The sequence below is a fragment of the Anomalospiza imberbis genome, chromosome 1 (assembly GCF_031753505.1).
Source record: "Anomalospiza imberbis isolate Cuckoo-Finch-1a 21T00152 chromosome 1, ASM3175350v1, whole genome shotgun sequence".
Taxonomy (NCBI): Eukaryota; Metazoa; Chordata; class Aves; order Passeriformes; family Viduidae; genus Anomalospiza; species Anomalospiza imberbis.
This window is the reverse complement of record NC_089681.1, coordinates 91,200,254-91,221,930: the sequence shown is the minus strand read 5'-3', so window position 1 is coordinate 91,221,930 and position 21,677 is coordinate 91,200,254. Positions and strand designations below refer to the sequence as shown.

The window sequence follows — 21,677 nt, the reverse complement described above, 5'->3', positions numbered from 1 at the left end:
TATTCACTGTTAGGTTTTATGTTTATGTATATGTGTATTTGTGTGGGGGTCAAATATATACATGGATAGGGGGAATATACAGAGAAAGATATGTCACAGTTTCCTTTAATGTAAATTTATTGTGTTGCTGATAGCTGAAGCAATAAATGGAGAGAAAACAATATATAAAGAAATGTAGTTATTAATGGTTCTATGAGCCAAAATAAAGGAGCTTTCTGTTTCAAAGAAAATTCCATGACTGTACATTTAATGAACTCTTGAAAGTCAAGACACAAATATGGTGGAATGCGTTGACAAGGAATGTAACCCTCTTTCAACTGGTGATAGATTTTTCTGTAGATGGTATCAGAAGGCACAGCAGAAGCGAGATGCAATGTATTCCTTCCCTGTAAGAGATTTGCAGCTTTTGATTTCTGTGACTGAAAATTTTCACTCTCTTTTGCCTGCTTTGCTTGTCTGGTTATGCTACCAACTTCACGGGAGCTTTTTACTTAGGGTTGATTTACCCCACCTCTACATTTTCCCTCCATCCCCCCAGATCCCAGTATTTCCTTTCATGCTTTGGTTGAAAGTGTAACTTTCTAACTGTCAAGCATAGTCAAAACAAAACTTCATTTAAATGTTAAACAAAAATTCAAGAGGGCTCAGTCATGCCCTCTAAGTCCAGATTCAAGCCTCTGATCTGGATGGTTCTACCTGTCTTGAAGCAATCTTTCCCAAGAAATAGCCTTTCCCTTCCTGTGATCAATAGTGAAAAAACACACCATGCTTTTCTCTCACACTGCCTTGTCGTTTCTCTGAAATCCTGTTTAGACTAAAAGAAAATTGCAAACAATGTACTGAAGACAAGATTTTCAGTAAATAAAAATGTATTTTTGTAAGAATAGGGATAAAAGAGTTAAAAAAAGTAAAACATCGTCCATTCCAAGACTTTACATTTTGAAAACACTGATTAAATTAGTTTTTCACAGTTTTACCAGCACTACTTTTAAGCTTGCTTCCCACGCTGTTGTGCAAGTTACTTGCAGACTACTCAGGGATACAAATCCTCATCAAGCCTGACTCCTAGTGCCTCTGACAAATGTTCATGCTGTGAAGGAAGAGGCATTCAGCTGCCCTGGATTGAGCAGGCTGTCAGACATCCTGGGAGAAGTTACCATGAAAAAAAACTCCAAAACTTTGTTTAAAGTGAGGGCTGTTAATCAAGGCCTTGATGCTCTCATTAGACAGGGGAGGAACCATTTAAATTCAGAAAGCTGCAGTATATGAAAGTCATGAAATCAAACTGAATGCATCTTTTGCCAGCTGGTTTCACACCCCCAGTTGGCAATACACAAAGGTTTAGAGGGGGAATTAAATCCATTTTTCAAAAGATATAGCTATTTTTGTGATTATCATATAGATTCCATGAGCTGCACTTTGGTCCTATGAAGAAAGGAAGGCAGCTGCATGAGAGGTGGAAAGAGAGAAAATGATTAAGATGAAATCGGCACCAACAGCTATCATGGGCAGGGAAAGCAGCGTTGGAATCCAGCCACAATAACTTTGCAACCTGGTTTGAATGGGCCTGATGGGATGCTATAATGTAACCTACACTGAACAAGGTATGTGGAAAGCTGTCTGACATGGGGCTCTATTTCAAAGAAAAAATACAGATTCCTTCCAGGCTCAAATTGTTTTTATTTTTGCTTGTTTTGCTCTTGGGGCTAACATTGCCTTCAATAAAATGAGATTAAAAAAGTAGAGTGAAATAACACTCTAAACCAAATTAAAGTGAGAAGAACTTGAAGGAGAGATTTCTTCAGAATCAGTCTTTAAATCAGCTGAAAGGCCAGAAATAAATGGTGACTGAAGTTACTCATCAGTCTATGAGGTACAGTTCTGTTCTAATTTGTGTGGGGGTCACACAGTGTTCTAATTTGTTGTTTTGTTATTTCTTGGTTTGTTTGGTTTTTTTCCCCAAAAAAACACTGGCCACCTCAGTCCATGAAGTATTACTGGGATTGGATGTGATTATGGTCAGGAGGCTGCTGCCTCATTCTGAAATGGTGACTGAGCTCCCACCTTTATCAACTCTGGGTGCAATCTTACCCTCCAACCACAACCAGGTTTACAACTGAACAACAAATTTGTTTTGTCTATCAAAGGTCAGGACCAAGTCCTCAGCTGGGAACTGCAGGAGTATAAATACTTTCTGGCAATTGGATTTTGTTGTCTGTTATGTCTTCCTAGCCAAAAATTTTGGCGCCTGCTGCTTCTGACGGTAATTTCCCCAACTCCTTTTGGATTACCAGAAATTCATCCCTGTGCAATGAGCACATGTGTCTCTTGTAGTCCCAATTTAAGTCCTGTTGTGATTATTTTAGAAGTGCCTGGGAGCCTTGCAGGGACACAGTCATGGGATGAGCTAAAGATTAGTTTCTATTTACTGCAAGGGGTCCTTAGAAAGTGTCATAGCAAAACACACATGTCACCATGGAAAGCAGAGAACAGCCAACTGCAGCACTCCAGCTGCCTCCCCCTTGGTCTGATCTGAGTGCTCAAAATGGCTCTGGCTGCACAAACAGGTGGAAGATCCATGTTTTTTTCATGTTAAAACAGAGGAAAAGGAGGTTGAGAAGGAAAGAATAAAAGAAATTACCTATTGAAGCTCTCTTAAAAAGTGTACTGATTTAGTCAACAAAAAGTGAGGAGTAACCCTAAAGTCCAGGCATTGGTTTAGTGGTTACTAAATATTAGGGAGAAAAAAATGCTTTTCTGTCTCATAAATGGCATATCAGATCTTGAAACTTACTAGGCCCCCTTGTACTACCCAATTTTTCAGAAGATCCAACATGTATGAGTTCTATTGAGAAATAGAAATACAATTAGTAGGTCATGGTTTAGACATGGCTTTTAGAGACTTCTTTTTAATTCTAGCTAAGCTCTAGAAAAGTCCTTGATAGGCTAGTCAGACTCTAGAAGACTCCATTGATTTATCCAGTGAAAGGGAAGACAAATATCCACAGTCTCTTGTTGCTGGCTTGCCAGTTATTGAACACTATACAAAAACTGCAGATCAGTAGTACACAACCTCTTCAGAACCCATGTGTCATTCTGACAACTTTCCAGGACCAAGGGGTGCAGGCCTAATCTGCATACATATTAACATAAATTTACATAGGAATTGAATCAAAGATGAATGTGCACAGTTGTTATTATTGTGTATTTACAATAAACTTCACTGTAAGTGTTGACAGCACTTCACAAAACAGAGAGGAAGACAAAACATTCTTTGAGAGTCAAAGAGTAAATGAAGCACGGTTTTCCTGATAATGGTTCTTCATGACTTCCCAAAAATTTGATATGGAAAGAGGCATTGAGGAATACAGCTTTGAGGCTCTCAGATGGCAACTACACTTGCATGAATGGCAAAATAAATCTGATTTTCCACAGATAGGAACTTGCTGTGGTCTGTAGTTGGAGAGACTGATTTTTCTGGGTACAGAGATAAGGATTATGGAATTTCTGTCTCTTCCTCCAACACTGTATTTCAACACCTTCTTTTTTGCTGGTCTACATGAGTTCCACCTCCCTCTGCACTGTGAGAGGAAAGGTTTCACTTATCTCATGTTTTTGTCTACTTGCTATTTATACAGTGGAACTGGCATTTGTGAGTCAGAGGTGTGTTCTGAGCCTGTGCTAGAAGAGAGGTTGCAACTGCAGAATCAAGGGCAAGATGGGGAAAATTTTCTTTCTCCCAATATGGAAGAGTCAGTGCTATACAGTAGGATTCCAAGTATGACTCTTTCATTCTAAAAGAAAGGATTTCCTCTGAAAAGACTTTTAAATGGATGATTTTTTTTTATGTGAGGCATAAAAAATGTTTATGTGAAAACATTCTAAGGTTGATCCCCCCCCCAAAAAAAATTAATCTGCAATGGCCAGTGACATTTAATAAAGTGGTCTGTAGCATCCCTGGCCATAGAAGATCCTGGGAAGAACTCCAAACTGCCAACACAATTGCTGGATAAGCCAGCCTAACGGACCCAGAGGGCAGTGCCAGAAGAAATATCCCCTTTTACTTTCAGCCATGGTGATGCTGTGCATTCATAACCAAGGAGGTGGAAGAACAGCATGATGTGCTTGAATAAACTGTTCAGTGTATTTGTTTTAGATCATGGAGTTAGCTGTTATTTAAGGTTATTACACTCAATGCCTTTTCTCTTTAGAAAGTGCAGAATAACAAGGAAAAGGATGCCCATGTCCAGCACAGGTCTCTCTATACTATGTGTTTTGGGGTTTAAGTTGTTCAGGGTAAGGAGGGAAATTAATTAAACCTCAAAAGCATACACCTATCAGTGTGGATAAATCTGACTTAGACCCAGGGTTGAATGTGGCTGCTCAGGAAGCATTTTTATTAGAACTAAGTTGATCCCAGCAATGGTTTGAGGGTCAGAAGTGGCAGAGGTATAAAACAGGGTAAGCCCTTGCAACCTTTATGGGAAATGTACCACTATGGGTACCTAGTGTTGCTCAGAACATCTTTTGGCATGACCTCCATTAGGACCTTGGAAGTGAGAAAAAGTGTCTGTGAGTTGGGGCTCACAGTCCCAAGCATTTGCCATGGAAGATAAAAGAGTTCACCCTGCTCATATGTGAGTCCTTAGCCTGCAGTGATTCTGAAGTACTGCAATTTATCCTAATTTTTTTTTACTCCAAGTTTTCTCTGTGAGCCTAGGTCTGAAGACAGGGACAATGGCCTTCTTAAATATTTCTCCAGGAGGTGCAACTTTAGGCTGTAATTGGACCTAGAGAGACAGGGCACTGATATGGTAGCACACGTCTCTTTGTCACGTTTTCCTGGGGTGTTTGATTTGTTTCACTGGCATATGTATCTTTGACAAGTTTTTCTGAGCTGATTCAAAAGCTTGTCTTTTATACTGTATGATTCCCTTTGCTATTGGTACCCTAAAAAAGGAGAATGAAAACCATTCTCTTGCAAATCTTGTGACAAATGTTTGCCATCCTAAAACATGTTCATGCCTGAATAAGAAATCATAAATAATATTATCCCCATGAATCAGAATGCCCCAACTCAGAACTTTTGCTTACAAATCTTCTCATAAATTATTCAGCCAGTTCCAATTTTGGTGACTTGCTGAGGAGAATCTAGCTCATAAATTGATATATCCTAAATTGGTTCAGTGACAGGATAGATTATAAAAGGACTTTTACTGCAGATCCCCAGGTCCTATACCCTGCTGCAATAAGTACTTAATTTTTTTATGGAGTGTAAGAGAAATCCAAGAGACTGGGAAAGCATTGGTTTGAAATACAGCATAGACTAGTGGTAGAATTTCCTGGGAGAGACAGGCTCAATTCTCTGGTCTAAGTCAGACAGAAGAGGGAACTGGAACTGATCTCCAGCCTCCCCAGGAACAGACCCAACTGCAAATAGACAGGAAGGTGGTGAGATTTCCTCCAGGTTCTTTCTGTGAGGCACCCACCTAGGAGACAATTTCTGGGAACATGAATGTGGGGCCAAGGAATTCTTGGTTTGAAAGTGCAGATACAAGCATCAAGCTCCTTAGAGCCAGAGTATCACATGTCTCCAGCAACTGAAACATAAGGTAATTCCATCGTGTAATGTTAAGAATCTGTAAGCTTAGCTGAACAAATGGGAGGGGTCTGGAAGACCTAAATTTTAATTCAAATGCCTCACATGGCAGCCTGTTACTTTAGCCTATTTGGGAGTTCAGTATCATGTGCCTTTATGCTTACTATCATCTTTTCAGCTCTTTCCCCAGATTGCTATTTTGAGCCAACCTCAGTACCCACAGAGGGCTCCATGACCCATCCACCGACTGCTGGGTTTGCTATGAGACTAACTGCAACTCTGAGCCTGGTTTTCCCTCCCATCTGGCAGCAAAAATGAACTGCTGCTGACTGAATGACCACTGATTCTCTTGGAAGCAGAGCTGTACAAATAGCAACAGCCAACTCTGTCACCATTTGTGAGGATTTGTAGCTCGGGCCCTGAGACATCTGGCTGAGATATTTACGCAGTCCCGTATTGCACTCACTGAGGCTCTGCGTTCACATCTGGAGTCTAGACTGAGTGACTCTATGGGCTGGCCTTCGAGCCTCTAACAGCTCATGTCCCCCTTGTTCTCCAGCTAGGTTTTTTAGTGCTTTATTCATTTATTTATTTGCTGTAGGTGCTTCTATCTCATCTCCTTAGACTCTCCTGTCACAGCCACATGAGACCTTTAGGGAGGAATGGCAGTGACTGACAGAGAGCAGGTAAAACAAGGTGGGATGGGCAGGGGGAAAAGGCTGTGTTGTGGCAAGGCACCACTTTTCATGGGTGCAGTGATGGGGGACGCCTTGATCTTGTTTACGCTGTTTCTTCTGAGTTCTACAGCTGTGCTGTGAGAAATGACAGCGCTCAGCTACACAGTTTGCATTCAGCACATGTGGTAGAAAGCAGGGGTTTCTGTAAGCTTTTAGAGGTGGCCAAGTGGTTAAGCCAGGCCCCTGGGTTAGATCATCAGGGAACCGCAGGTACCACCTGGGCCATCAGAGCTATTCTATCTCAAGCTGGTTGAAGTTGGTCCCCACTCATTTTCTCAAGCCTGAAAAGGACACAGTGGTTAGTATTCCGTAGGCTAATGCAATGATCTGAAACATTGGCACAGGCGTAGTAGATGCATCATAGGTCCTCTGGGAGAGACTTAGAATTGAAAAGAGACATCTAGGTTTAGAAAATTAATCCCTTCAGTTAGGCATATGTTCTGTCTCTGTGCTTAGTTTTGTATCATTTTGAACATGGGATGCTAATAACTTTACCCTGTTCTGGTGCTGTACTTTGAAAACAGGTGAATTTCTGGCTGATCTGACTGACACTCTCCGTGGCAGAATTAGCAGTTGCTGTTGCTGCCTGCCCTGGGACCAAATACTCTGAAATGTTGCTGCCCTTATTCCCAGCCTCAACATAATTTCTTTCCCTTGGGCCTTTATTCTGTTAGTTCCACTTGCTCCTCTGTCTGTCCCATATTCTCCTTTTAACAGTTTTCCTTTGTTTTAGATTTCCTGGTTGCCTAAAAGCCCTGTCTGCCACTACTGAAGAAATACTGCTAGGGTGTCAAGGGCTAAGTAATGCTGAGAACAGTGGGGTTATGACCTGGAAATGCAGTGAAGAAAAGGAATTGGCTAATAGTGAAAATATTTGTAGTGCTTGAAAAGATGGGTACTATGGATGTAGTTGTGTAGTTGTTTGTGTATCTTACATAGATAAGCCAGAATCTACATTAAGAGAAAGTCACAAACCATAGAATTACAGGCACTGAAATGCAGTTCAATTGATTCTTTAAAAGAGGGTGAAAAGGGATTTCAGATATTCTTTGTGCACCCAAAGCAGCCAGCAACAGCATGATGGCAGTTCTAAGTAAAGGGCCTTAATCAGAGTATATAAAAAGACTGGAATGATGTTTGAACAACATGTCCAGCTCCCAAACATTGTCTCTTTCCTGCTATCAATGACACCCATTGTGCAATAACAGCATTTGCACAGAGATATGTCCCCTTTTGTGCATGGAGAGTATATTGAAGCAGCCATAGGGCTGCTCCAGCCTCAGCTAGAAAAGTCCCCAAGGGCTCGTCTGCCAGCTGCTGACTGATGTCGAGCTGCTGCTGCTGATAATAGGGTACATGTGCTGGTGTGGAGCTGAACTAGGCAATCTGGGGCACAGTCAGATGTGCTCAACAAGGATCAAGTTCAAACCTGTTTAAGAAGTTAGTTCCCGTCAGTGGTGATTTAAGCTAAGTAGCTTTGCTGTGTATTGGAAAGGACAAGGAATGCTCACATAGTCAGCTACTTCATCTTGGCTGTCACTGTGGTGATTTCAGCACAGCCAGGGGAGTCAGAAAGACAGCAAACAGCTGAGATCTGTGACATCCTCAATCACACAGACATAAGGTGCTAAAGGTGTATTTCCATCAGATGTTTGCATGCTACTTACTTCACTTTCTCTTTCTGAGAAGTAGAAATCAAGAGGTATGAATCACTGTTCTATACTGAGAATGGTTATTGTTAGTGGAATGTTGCTGATCCATTCATGAGCGGGCAAAGTGTCAGGGTAGGTGACAATAGAAAAAGCAGATTTTTTGCTGTAGAGATTAATGTACCATCATTGGAGAGCAAACATAAATTCTCCCACTCTATTAAATGCTCTCACCGGAGAGGAGATTAAAAAATTATCACTACAATGTTCAAGAAACGTAAATACACTATTAATTAGGCAAATGAGCACTGTAAATGACATTTGTGTTAATGTCATGTAAATATATCATCAGCCATGTTCCTCCTAGAGATATCTCACATGTGCTAAGCAGGATATACCATTGTGTGAATAGTTCACACCACCCAGTATGACAGAGATTGGCTATATTATTTTCCAGGCTTAGAAACCAGAGTTGGCCTTGTATCAGAACAGTCATATTGTAAAGTTGCTGAACATAGTTCCTTTGTGTTTCCCAAAATTATTCTGTTCCTTCATCTAAAGAGCATCTTGCACAGCAGGAAACACAACTGAAGACCTGCCCAGTGATTATTGCCCTGGAAGATGTAATGCCATATTAATTCTGATGGAGAAACTGAGCTCCAGAGCAGCAGTTTAGCTGTTTTGCAGCTTTTTTTTTCTGAGAGATGCCCAGTGAGGGCACCTTCAGATAGATCCACAAAAGTCTTTAAACCTTAGGTAGACCCTTAAATTATAAGTAAAATCCAGTTTCAAGATTCCAGCTGGTTGTGTCAACAAGAGTTTGGATATTAATAATAATAAAATAAAAAAAAAAAAAAGCAGAAAAACTAATAGTTTTCTGATTTGGACAAACTACGATGGAAGCACAGATGACTTCTTCCTGAAATAATTTGTTTTGCCTGCTAAACAATCACTTTATTATTTACTTTACTGTTACTACTTTACCACTGAAGTGAAAGTTGAACAAATACAAGGAAAACGGTTACAATCTTGTTACCCTGGCAAGGATCCCACTGACCACAATAGTACTTTACCTTTGCATGGGCTAAGAGAACAGCAGGATCTGAACAGCTGGCCACTTAGTTGTGTTGCTGGTATTTCTAAATCCATAATAAGGCAGTGCTGAACGCAAGTATCTTGTAATCTGAATACAGAGATCCTATAGCATCACTCAAGGCCTCTTCAAGGCAATGCATACAACATACGAAAGGAAGCTGTAATCTATTATGCCACAAATCCTTTCTGTGGATTATCTCTCTTATCTCATCTGGCATCAGAGAATTACATGTAATATAGACCCATAAATGGCGTAGTCACAGAAAGATCCTTTAGAAAAAGGTAGCAAAGAGGAAGTTTTGTTTGCTTCTAAGTCAGAGAGAAGAGGCAAAGCTCTGCAAATACAAGAGTATCAGAGCTAAAGTTGTGTTTGGATTCAATTGGGAGAATTTGCCAAGAGAACAGAATCCTCACAGCCTTGTTTTTCACAGTCTTTTGCAGCCATGGAAAGGGAGGTTTGTGCCTCTATTCCCCCAAAGTCAGCCAGTCTGCCTGAGTGCCAGGGAAGTGTAAGACAATGATTAAACCCTGTAGTTCCACATTGCCAAACAAAAGCCATAGATTTGAATAAGTTGAACTCAGGATAGGATTGCTTGATTTATGAGGCTCAGTTGCATACCTAAACAGATTTACTCATTGCAGAGCCAGCCTAGATTAATCTTTGGTAGTTCTCTCCTACTGCCTTCACTTATTTTTCTTTATAGGACCCTGGTGGTTTCTTCAAAGACAAAACTTACACAGTATGATGCAGTTTCCCTTCTTGTAACTTTTTTTCCTTGTAACTCCTACTTATCTTGTCTCTTTTTCCATGTGTGAGATTCTAACCTAGCCTTGTACACTTCCTCTAGTTACCTTATTCCCCTCTTCTTCACACCTGCCGATAATCATGTTTTTCTTCTTAAAATCTTACTCTAGATTGTTTTTGTTGGGTTTTTTTTTTGTTTGGTTGTTTTTTTATTTATTAACAATAAAGATTTGGGCTTTCCCTTCTAACAAATCATCAACATCCTTTCCCTCTCCACTTACCAACTGATTACCAACCCTTTTCATCCTTTCATGTCTAATTCCATCTCTGATGGTACTTGATCTGTTGTTTATTGTCTATAAGCCAATGTCAGGGGCTGTCTTAGGCCCTCTCCAGTCCAGCCTCTACACTTCTTATTTATCCCAAACCTCTCTTGCCAAGCTCTCTAACAATGGCAGAAAAGAGGAGAAAGGACATGTTAGCATACCTTTACATTCTAAACACCTATGTTTATATTCTCCTGTTTTGGGAACAGATTAAAATCACACTAAAATTAATGAAGACTTTCCATTGATGTAATGATCCTTTGATGAGGACCAGACAAATCTTACATTATGTGAGTCAGAGTTCAAGAAGGAATTCCAGTATTTTCATTTATAGATGGCTCATTTCCTGTAGCTTTCACACTGTCCTTTCCACTCGACTGACCTCTGTCTGATCGTATACAATCTCCTTTATATTCCCTCTTACAGGATAAGTAGTTGGATATGCATAGAAGAATGTTCCATTTTCTGAAAGAATTTCTTGGATTCCCTGAAGAGATTAGTTCAAAATTTTAATTAGGGGCATTGGCAGAGTTCCCAAATGCTGGTATATTAGGCCGTAGTTTTAATTTTCATCACCCGTTTTGGTTCCTATACAATGCATAGGATTTCTGATGAGTAGTTTACTTGAAATGATGCACGTTTTGTCCCTCCAGTTTTTGTTCATCCTGTTAATACAGATGAGTCATGATTGGCAGCAATGTCTTGTTTTTTCCTTCCAAAGACTGGGGAGGTTGCCCAATATTCTGAGGACAATTGTCCAAAAGATGTCAAAGTTTGAAGTGACCAGTAAAAGTTCCACTAAAACTCTGGAAGGCATACAGGATGCAAGTGTCATTAATTAAGCTCTAAAAACCTACAGTGCTGTGGGAACCTGGCATAAAATACACAAGCTGAACTTTGTTTGCAACTTCCTTCTATTTAGGAATTCATTAAAGAGCTGAAGCATTTGCAGAGATTTCAGGACCCAGCGCTAGAATGGCTAATTGCTGGCTCAGTCTTTTGTATACAGTGCAGCACATAAAAGGACTGTGATCAAAGAATGCAGGTGCTGCTGAGGGCAATGAGAATGCAAGTATAGTGATTGCTTGCCGGATACAATATATAACGTTTCATTTAGCCGTGCTTTGCTTTGGTCCATGATAGGATTTTGTAGGGATTGCTGAATGATTTTGACTGGAGGGATTTAGCAAATGCGTTGTTTAAGCACAACTAAAAATTTATACTTCTTCTTTAATCCTCCCCATTTTTTCCTCTTCTAGCACCTGAGGGAAACATACCCACTACTGCAGATCTTACTTAGATAAAGGATTTAGTAAATTTCTGTTGGTTTCATATTTTTCAGTATGTTAAACGAGGCTATCACAGTTAATTTTTGCTGGATCTTTGATCTTGTAGTGGAGGAGAGTGAAGTTACACAGTACATCTTGGCTTACATATCTTCACAGGGAGAACAGAAGAAGTCACAAATAATTTTATGGCCATATTTACCATACCTAGATTTTCTTCAGTTCCCACTCTGTTCTTATCCTGCCAATCTTTTCATTTATTGTTCTCATCAAATAGCAAAGAGAAGTCTATTGTGAAGCTTTCTCCTTTTTTAACAACCATCCTATTTGATCACCCCCCAAAAATAGCACAAGCCATATGAAACAAGTGGAGCTGTGGACCCTGTCTTGAAGAGCATGCATGAGTAATTAAATAACATGTCCTTCTGTCACCATTTTTGCAGGGAAGGGGATTAAAATCTGTGTTCACAGGCTGAGAGCAGGTGTCTGTGATGAGACCCCATGCTGTGACATGGATGCAGAACATTCTTACATAAAAAGCCCTGGCTGATGAAATGACCACAGGAAGACAAGATGGAATCCTCCCAGCACAATCAGAAGAAGCTTAATTAAGCTCTGTGGTTAAATTTAAAGTGAGTGTGTGCCTGTTTTAGAAAAGCATTAAGAAAACTGAAAACATGGCATTTTAAAAAATTATATTCTGGTCTTCCTGACATTCTTCAAGCAAACTGTCTTGTTTCTTGCATGGTCAAATGATACAGTGACTCAGAAATGAACACACACGTGTTTACGTAGATGGGATTTAGTAACTTGTCCAATGTGGTTTTGGAGGTTTTTTCCTTAGTTGTGGACATTTTTTTTCTTTGGCAGAAGGCAGCACTGAACCCACAGTTTCTGCAGTTATTCTCAACACAGTAGTTTTAGTTGTAATTATATGACAGAAAGCATACAGAGACTACAAATTCTCTATAATCTTGCTAAAACTTTCATTAAAGAAGGTAAAAAGAATAATTGACAAACTCAGAGAAAAGATTAATGCTTGCGTTAGAATGATTAAAAAAAAAAGACAGTACTACTGATGGCAACAGTACTTTGCCTTGTATTACATGTACTTTTCCACTAAAGAACTTTAAAGGCTTTCCTGATTTCTGTGAAACAACTTGAGAAATTCTTTACATGTACATGTGAATGATTATGGCTGTTGTAACTCTGGTAAAGCAGAGGTTTGAAATAAGAACCACTTGCTCTGACAATGCAGCAAGTCAGTGTTGAAACTGGAAAGTCAAGACTAAAGTACTCATGCTCACCTTAATGCAGAATATGGGGTGAGAAACTGTGACCTAGCTATATATCATTTGACGGAGTGACAAAGAACAGCTTAAAGCTTCATAGACACCTTCGCTTTTCTCAGTAGAAGAATCTGCTCTTTCTTTCATCCTTTTTTTTTCCCTTCAGTGTGGTTTGGTTTTTTTTCTTTAGCCTCAATACAGGCAAGGTCCTTCTCAAACATGAAAGAAGGCTCTGTCTGGGAAATTCATTAGCCAAATTAGAGATAAAATAATGAGGGGGTGAGAAGGAGGCAGCAAGGGATGGGGGTGGGAAGGGAAATGTGAACAAGGATAGCTAGAAACAATTCTCTGCTAGGGTAGCTGATTAAAACAATGGTACAGTACCTTGACTAATGTGAAGCTAATTAAAACTCTATAGGACAAAGCACTTCTAAATATACTATAGGGATCAATCTTGCTATGCCAAATATGTCCCCAGCGAAATTTCATTGACTTCAATGGGTTTTCTTCTGGGGTGCATTTGGACTGATAACCTAATAATTCTTTTCTGTCTTTAATTTTTAAGGACTTTTTGTCAGAAGCATGGCAAGGAACTTCAGTCTGGCTTTCAAAAGTGCTGAACACCCAAAACTCCTACCAAGGCCTCCTGAAATTACAGGTAATAAATACCACTGCTAATTTAAGCTGAATTAACTGTTTCATGTTTGCTGTGAGTTTACTTTGTGTACTGTGCCAACGCATCTGCAAAACGACCCTAAGGTAACCTCCTAAATCTTCTGAGGAAGAAACTTCCCATGCATAGGTGCAACACCTCACACAATGCAATGCAGAGCTTAGTGAAAGCCTCTAGGCAATAATACAGTAAAATTAATTAGTAAAAGCAACAGTCCATTATAAATTCACAGCATCTGTATTTGCAGGGCAATGGAGAATATGTACTTGGGCTATGGTTATGGCATACTTTTGTTACCCAGTTTCCAACTGACTGTCCATGGTCTGATTTGTCAGGTAAATTGTATTCAATATGTTCATAGTTTCTGTGAACTTAAAAAATGTGTCTTTTTATGCCCCTGCAAAAACCATATTGAGAAACAGGAAAAAATAAATGAAGGCATCTTATAGTGGAAGTTACAGCTGTCATCTCTGAGGTGTCCAGGAGTATCATGTAAAACCATATTGGACTTTTTTATGAAAGCTTCAAGTGAAACAGAGAATATACCTTTATACCTTTTGGAACTTTTTTTTTTTTTTTACTGCACTACTATTGTAAAGCCCCCTCTGCTGTGGCTTCCACTCCATGGAAGATGTGCATCATATAGATAATTAGAGTGTTTTAATGGCACACTTCTTTCTCTTATTTAACTTTTTGGCTTTAACTGAGAAAAAAAAAAAAAAACCAAACTTATGAATTTCCAGCAACAGGAACCCTCACCATTCAATGAATTGTGCTCTGGTTTTATTCTGAAGGCTGGCTCTGAGAGGAGGATTACTAGTTTATCTCTGTTACTTCAAAAAACAGATCTGTTCGATTACCCAAATGTTTGGTTTTAAAAAGGGCAGCTCCTGGGGATCTTTAAGAAATACACAGTGCAACAGGGAAGGAATATAATAGACTGTTTTGGAAAAAAATACAATGAGGGGAAAACATAACATACAATACATTTAGTGTGAACTTTTCCCAGAAGATTGCTTGAGCCTCATAGTTCACTTACAACCAAAGTACAGTGATGCTGGGCAGCCTGCCAGTTCTTGTTATTGTAGTACTGTGTGAGCCAGTTCCCTGGTGAAGAAAGAAAAGGAGAGAGAGAGAGAGAGAGAGAGAAAGAGGGAGAGAGTTTTCTTTGCCTTTCATAAGTGTCCCATACTTTCCTCTCTGCTCTCTCTGAACACCCAACCACTCTTTACATCAAGGTGCTGTGGTGCATTATACACTGTGCAGATGTCATGCTCCTCGTGTCGCATGTAGTACTGTCAGAGTTCAAGAGGGCTGACACCGGGCTGCATCACCTCACTGCACTGGAGCTCTCAGATGACAGCTCTGCCTGACACTCTAACAGTAAGACACCCTGTGATATGCATAGTGAGGATGAGTAACACCTTGTCCTCACAACAGAACTATCTGGGAAGGGAGGCATTCCTAGGAGTGGGTGCCAGGCTAAGTTGCATGTCTACACTGAATTTTGCAGTCAGATGTGAGCCAGGATAGCTTGGGCTTAATACTATGCTACTGATGCCAGTGAGGCATCTCTGATTTGCTCAGAGCACTGGCAGACATCTTTCGTGTCAGCCTAAAAAACAGCACACAGACACAGATGAGTTAAAGGCTCACAGTCTGGCCCTGAACGTACAGCAAAACTGAGTATGGATGAAAGAGGCCTCCCACGTTTTTGCATCTATATTCTACCTGGAAAATCATCCAAGAACATTTCAAAATCAGCAAACATAGCATGAAGTTGTTTTTATTCCACCCCTCCACATCCACACACCTCCTCTTCATGCTGATATGCTGCCTTGAACCCTGAAACTACAGCAGTCTCTGGGAAGCACTTACACAGCCTCTATCAGAAGCATGCTGGGCTCCCAAATGTGATAAGAAGCTGATAAAAATTATCTGGGCGTTAAAACAGCCTTAGTGGAAGAATGTTTAGCTAAATAGATACCATCTGTCCCTTACAGAGAGCACGTCCTTGTTCTGCCCTGGCCTAACCACTGTGAGCTATTGCTTTTGTGGTGCAGTCCATGTGTGAACAGGCTGTTGTTCCCAGGACCTGGGGCAACTGTTTATGCAATGTGGACTTTATGAGAAACAGTTACAGTTGCAGGGATTTTTTTTTAAGAGTTAAAGATTGGTAATGAAAACAACATTTTTGCCTAATACAGAAAAGTACTGGACTAGATCAGCTCAGCTGAATGCTCATATTAGCCTGTACAGCTCATTTCTCTGGGGTAGCCAAAGAGGGAAGGAATCCTGAAGAACTATAAGCAGCACTCCAATTACCAAGAGAACTTTCATGTCAGTAACAAACAGTGCAAATATTTTCCAAGGGACACTAGCAGCTGGCACACAGCACTGACTACGGCTTTTTAATGTGTTTTCTTTACCTGCTCATGACATGGTAGAGTAGAGCATGGATAGACTGGCGCTACAGATGGCTCATTGAGCCTCTATGCAAATACATAGGAAAAAGGTTAAAGACAAGAATCAGAGGGTTATTTGCTCTGAGAATGACTAAGGAAAACTTTGGAATTTGCAGGACTAAGGAGAGGGTGCAGTCTACCTAGAGGAAAATCCAGCAGACCATGAGAGTCACAAGTGTAGAACTATTATCATATTTCCCCAGACAGAGACAGGTAGTGAGATCTGCAGTGGGACAGTCACACCATCCAGATAATCTAAGTATTCCAACTATATTGTAAAAGGGAATCTAAATGTCTGCCATGGGTGATATTGGGAGGTCAGGCTGGTTGAGCTACCTCACTGGGTCACCTAAAGATAGACAGATCAGTGTCCCATGATGGATGCCAGAGCCCTGAGGGCACTAATGATCCTTAATGCTCATGACTAGCCTAACTTGTGGCATCCACTCACACATCTTCCCATGGACCCAAGAGCCCCACCTTAACTCAAGCCTGGCCCTCCATCTTTGTCTGAGCTGTGTTGTAGGTAGAGTGGAATGGAAGAGTAGTGATGGAAGGGACATACAATGGTCACTGATTGCAGCTATCTGAAAACTTCAGGGCTGACCAAAAGTCAAAACATTCTATTAGGGGCACTGTCCAAATGCATCTTAAACACTGACAGGCTCAGGGCATCAACCATCTCTCCAGAAAGGATGTTCCAGGGTTTGACCATCCTCTCGGTAAATAACTGCTTCATAATGTCAAGTCCAAATGTGCCCTGATGCAGCTTTTTAACATTCCCACGTGTCCTGTCCCTAGATCCCAGGGAGGAGAGCTCAGCACCTCCAACTACACTTCCCCTCCTCAGGAAGCTGTAGGGAGCAGTGAGGTTGCCCCTCAAACTCCTTCTCTCAAAACTAGACAAGCACAAAGTCCTCAGCCACTCCTCACAGGATATGCCTTTCAGCCCCTTCTCCAGCTTTGGTGCCTCTTCTGGGCACATTCAAGGACCTTCATGCCACCTTCACCTGTCTTAAATTGTGGGGCTCAGAACTGCACACAGTGCTCAAGGTGAGGCCACACCAAGGCTAAATACAGTAGGAAACAAACAGGTGTTCCTGTGTCTAACGCTGACCCTGGAGCTTTCTCAGACCTATGTGGACCTCAGACCTATGCTGTAGGTGTCTTGTTTTCTGGATGGCTCTCTCATACCATGAAAGATGATTTGGGGCTTTTATTCACTCCTATCTTTGGTTCTTTCTACTTTGAACCTGATGGGTTGTTATGGCCTAAGTGCAGGATGCCGCACTCTCCTTGTTGAACTTCATAAAATTAGCCTTGGCCTGTTAATCCAGCTTGGCCAGATCCCTGCTTAGAGTTAAAATATCACACAGCACCTCACCATCACAGCTGCTGTGGGGGTCAGTGGTGGTATTTCTCAGGGCAAAAGGTTTTCTAAAGGGGGCAGGCAGGCTCCAGGGCACTGGTTGTTCCCATTCACCAGCAATGGGTTTTAAGCTTTAATTGCCTGAAAATGCTGAGAAGCAGGGTGGCTGCTGTAAGAAATTGGGATCTCAGGAAAAGAGACAAGGCTTCTTAAATTCCAAGCCTTAACATCTGCAAAGGAAAGGAGATCACATAGAGCCACAAGAAGAGGGCATTGGCTCTGCAGAGGGTTATAAAGGCTTTTGATGATTTACTTGGAGAGCTTTAGATAGTGAGGCCACTGTGCAAGCTTGTGTTCTCTTAATTACTTTTGATTCTAATGTGAATCTATCACCCTGGAGGTGTGTGGCTTTGAATAGGTTCTTCAGGCATGAGCTGTCTCAGCAGTGCTTTTAAGGCCTGGATGAGAAGGATTGCAGAGACATCTCTTCAAGGGAAGAGCAGTCAGAAAAAGAATCTTCACATACCAACCATTCTGTGATCCTGGAGTTAGAAACACTTCGAAGGTCAGACACAGTCCCAACTGCCTTGGGAATACGTGAGATTCCTATTCAGACCAATTCCACTGACAAATAAGACCAAAGAGTCTATGCAAAAATTTATGGCGGTTAAAAATGTGTAGAACTCATATATTTTGGAAGAATGTCACAAGATGGAAAAGATATTCTGTAGCTCGAAATCAGGTATTTCTGGTGGAAGGGATGCAAGAAGAAAATGCAGAATCCAAGTTCTTTGAATATTTTGTTTGAATATTTTGTATTTTGATTTTTCCTTTCCACCTTCATAACAGAAGATGACCTGTGCAAATTGCCTCCAAAGTTCCCAGTGATTGGCCTACAAAGGGGTGCAATGGTTAGAAAAGTGGGTCCTTGAAAGCTGCTTCATTTCTGTGGCTATTTAAGTAACAAGTCCAGCAGGGCTCTGCTGAGGACAGATGCTTGCCAAAGTGACATCACTCTGATCAGTTTGGGGAGCTGCAGCACAGCACTAACAGGTTGTGCTTTACAGAGAGCATTTGTAGCAGTGATATTATTCATAATAGTACTTTGACCGAAGTAATCTTTTGATTAAAGCTCAAAAATCCAGGTCTTGGGATGAAGTGCAGAAGCTGAAGCCTCCTAGCCAGTTGAGTGCTCATACAAGATACTCTTTGTATGTTCATAGCTATAGTCAGAGGACAGCCAGATAAGAGGTAAAATTCAGTTCTGTTATTTGACATTTTCAGTATCTGACACTAGTGAGCACATTTCTTTCTGTTGTGGAGGGTAAAATGAAACTTCTCTTTGATGGGTGTCTCAGCTCACCCTTTACGAGCTGGTTAAAAAGGCTGATTGTTGGACCTGATCTATTTCCACTGCATGTGTTACGCAGATTTCCTTAAAAAGGAATCTTCTGCCTTAGCTAGGAAGATAAATAATGAGAAAACATCTGCTCTTTAAGCTCTGGACTGACCTATAAATCTTAATGACGTATGCAATCCCAGAAGCAGAAATCATCTACAGATTGCAAAATTCTCTCATTTTGGTTATTTTATTCTGTTTGTTTTGGCGGGGAGAGGCAGGGAGGGGTTGGTCGAGGGGTTTTTTTGTTTGTTTGTTTGGTTGGTTGGTTGGTTGGTTTTTAAGCAATTTTATTGTTGTTCCTCTAATTCCTGGTAATTTAGAAGCCTGAGTGTGGGATTTTTCCCCTCACTGTGTCATTATAACTGATAGGAGCTGGTGAGAGGAGGGCATAGCAACCATAATAACACAAGAGGGGTGGAACAGACAGCCCTTACAAGGAGCTGACAGGCAGAGAATAATGACAGAGTAGAGCATGGATAACTAATAGTTTGGTGATTTACTCCTGAGAAGCTCTGGAGGGTGGGATGCTTCTTTGCCTGTTTATTTCAACCTCTCATGCTGAAGAAATGAGTTTGCTTAGCTACTTTAATATTTTGCTGCATTTTCTCCTGCCAGGGAATGGGAACCTGCTTCTCTCTTCAGTACTTCCCTGTGGCCTGCCTCACAAAGACAACATTGCTGTTAATAATGACAAGAAGTTCCTATCTCCTTTTGCCTCTAGAGTTGCAACAGCAGCAAGCATTTAAAAAAATGTCAATTTTGTGGTCATCAGTGATGACCAAAAAATTAAAGAAACTAGAATTCAAACTGCTGTTGAGAATGTCAGGTTCAGTATCCAGAGAAGGATATTTGTGTGGGGTATGGCTCACCTGCAGCATGAGCTAAGATAAGGAAACTCCTGATTTAATGATCCTTGTGGGTCTCTTCCCACTCAGAAAATTCCATGATTCTGATCTTGAATTGCCCTGAGATGCTATTAAGAAGTAGAGAGTCTCTTATGTAGCGAGTCATTCTGATACCTCCTTGCTTACTGCAAGGTCATTATAATTTTATTCTCCATTTCATGTTGCTTTAATCTAAACATCGGAAGAGGTGATGCTAGGGTGAAAGTCTCAGGAGACTGAGCAGCATATGGACCATTTCTCTTGATAAATCATAGAACCATCTGCATGCGAGTGGGCAGGGATGGAGTAATTCTTCTCCTGAAGATGTTAATACATGCTTACTTCTCATGAGTCAGTATCCTTGGTCTGTTTTGAGGGTAAGATGCCTACAGAAATCATTCACTTACCTATTTCAAATTGGGACAGGTGGGACAAGTAAGGTGGGCTGGAAACTCAACCATCCTCTGGGAATGGTGCTCCCAGGGTGGAAATCACCCTATTCTGAATTACACTAGAGAGTAATGACTTCAATTCTGGAATGGCAAGGCACACAAGCACACTAAAAGTAAGATAGTGTTTTATAGCTCGAACAGCAACTCAGGGAGCAAGAGCTAAATTTAAACACATGGCGATGCTCTGTTTTGTTGCTTCCTGTGCCCTGAATACCATCTGCTTGAAAATCAGGTGATTCAAAGTGTTATTCAGAAGGACTGTTCTTATTAGATTGATATTTTCTTTAGGTGGAGCAAAGAATCTTGTCTAAAAGAGGACATATTTAGGAGCATAATCTGTAAATGCAGAAGAGACTGCAAGCTGATCAGTGATCAGAGGAGGGGGAATGAGTTTGACTGACATCTGGAGTAAAGCAGTGCTGTGCTCTTTCAATTACAAGTTTAAGACTGCCACAATTGACAGATTAAAGGTGCTCACCCTAATCCAAAATTATACTTTCCTTGGTCAAATTGACCATTGTGTCAGCTTCAATTTGTTCAGATACGTCACCCACGGTGAGTGATTGGACTGATTCACTTGCACACTCTTTGACAAGGTCCTTGTTTTGTGTTCACTCCTTACTCTTCCTATTTCCCTTGTCAGACAGATACTCCAGAGGCATTTCCATTATCTTCTATGTAGCTGTACTTCAGAAATGTACTGGACTGGAAAGAAAAATCCTCAGGCCAATTATTCTGACATAAACTCTACTTATCAGGAAGCACTAGAATATAAAGCATAAGTTAAAATAGCTCAAAAATAGGACACATCCATACACACATATGCACCCCAGGCAGACACCTAAGTAATGCTGGGCTCAGTCTTTGCTGTGACTGAGTATGGATGAGCACTTTTAAACAAGAAACAACAAAAACGCTGTCTCAACATCCAGATCGAAACAATCTCTCTGAGAATGGAAGTGCTTTAATTTAAAACAGAAGCAAAGAATTGTTTGCAGGGACCTGCTCTGGATTTTTTTTGCTTTTAGAAGCAGAAGTGGCCTAATGCTTGGATAACAGTTACCCTGTAATCTTCCTGACTCTTTGAAAAAGGAAAAAAAACAATGTGTACAAATTTCTGAGAACCTTGCTGATGCTGATTCTCCTTGGGTGAGGAAACAGGTAAGAGATGAGTTGCATTTCTTTCCCACAAGCTGGAGGAAAAAGAGGTACTCATCTCATAAGCACAGAGATGTGAAGTGGCATTCAGTTCATGAGTTTTAACTTTAGCCAGATTCATCAGGTGGGCTGTCCCTTCCTTGCCAGACTGAAAGCATGTCACATCCTCCTGCAGAAGTTTCACATGGGGAGCTTTTGGAGAGCTCTCAGTGGTGCAACTCACTTGAGTCTTATTTTGAGGTGAGGTAGATGCTTGTATAAATAATGTCATTGTCCTCTCATACTCTTTTGCATCTCTCCTAGTGTTTTGCTTTTGTTGGTTGGGGCCAGGGTTTTGTGGGTTTGGGGGGTTGTTTGGCTGGGGAGGGGTGGGGAGTTGCTGTTATTTTACTTCTCAAAGTATCTATGGATATAAAAATGAAATATTTTTTATCAGGTTACAAGTACATAAAAATGTCCAGTGTAATCAATCTCTATAATCCATCTGTCAGAGTTTCACACACACACACACACACACACACGCACACACACACACACACACACACACA

The 21,677-nt window shown here is 40.8% G+C and overlaps 1 long non-coding RNA gene across 8 annotated transcripts in view; it reads left to right on the top strand.

The window, feature by feature from the left end:
* LOC137479415 (uncharacterized) overlaps positions 1–21,677 on the top strand; it is a 74,483-nt gene that overhangs the window by 20,664 nt on the left and 32,142 nt on the right. For 4 of the 8 annotated variants that reach the window (XR_011002238.1, XR_011002254.1, XR_011002230.1 and 1 more), the window contains 4 exons: positions 1,403–1,604; positions 11,881–12,069; positions 13,292–13,384; positions 18,366–18,484. This is a non-coding gene — a long non-coding RNA (uncharacterized lncRNA). The remainder of the gene's footprint in view (positions 1–1,402; positions 1,605–11,880; positions 12,070–13,291; positions 13,385–18,365; positions 18,485–21,677) is intronic. The other 4 variants (XR_011002249.1, XR_011002233.1, XR_011002237.1 and 1 more) reach the window with 2 other exon arrangements.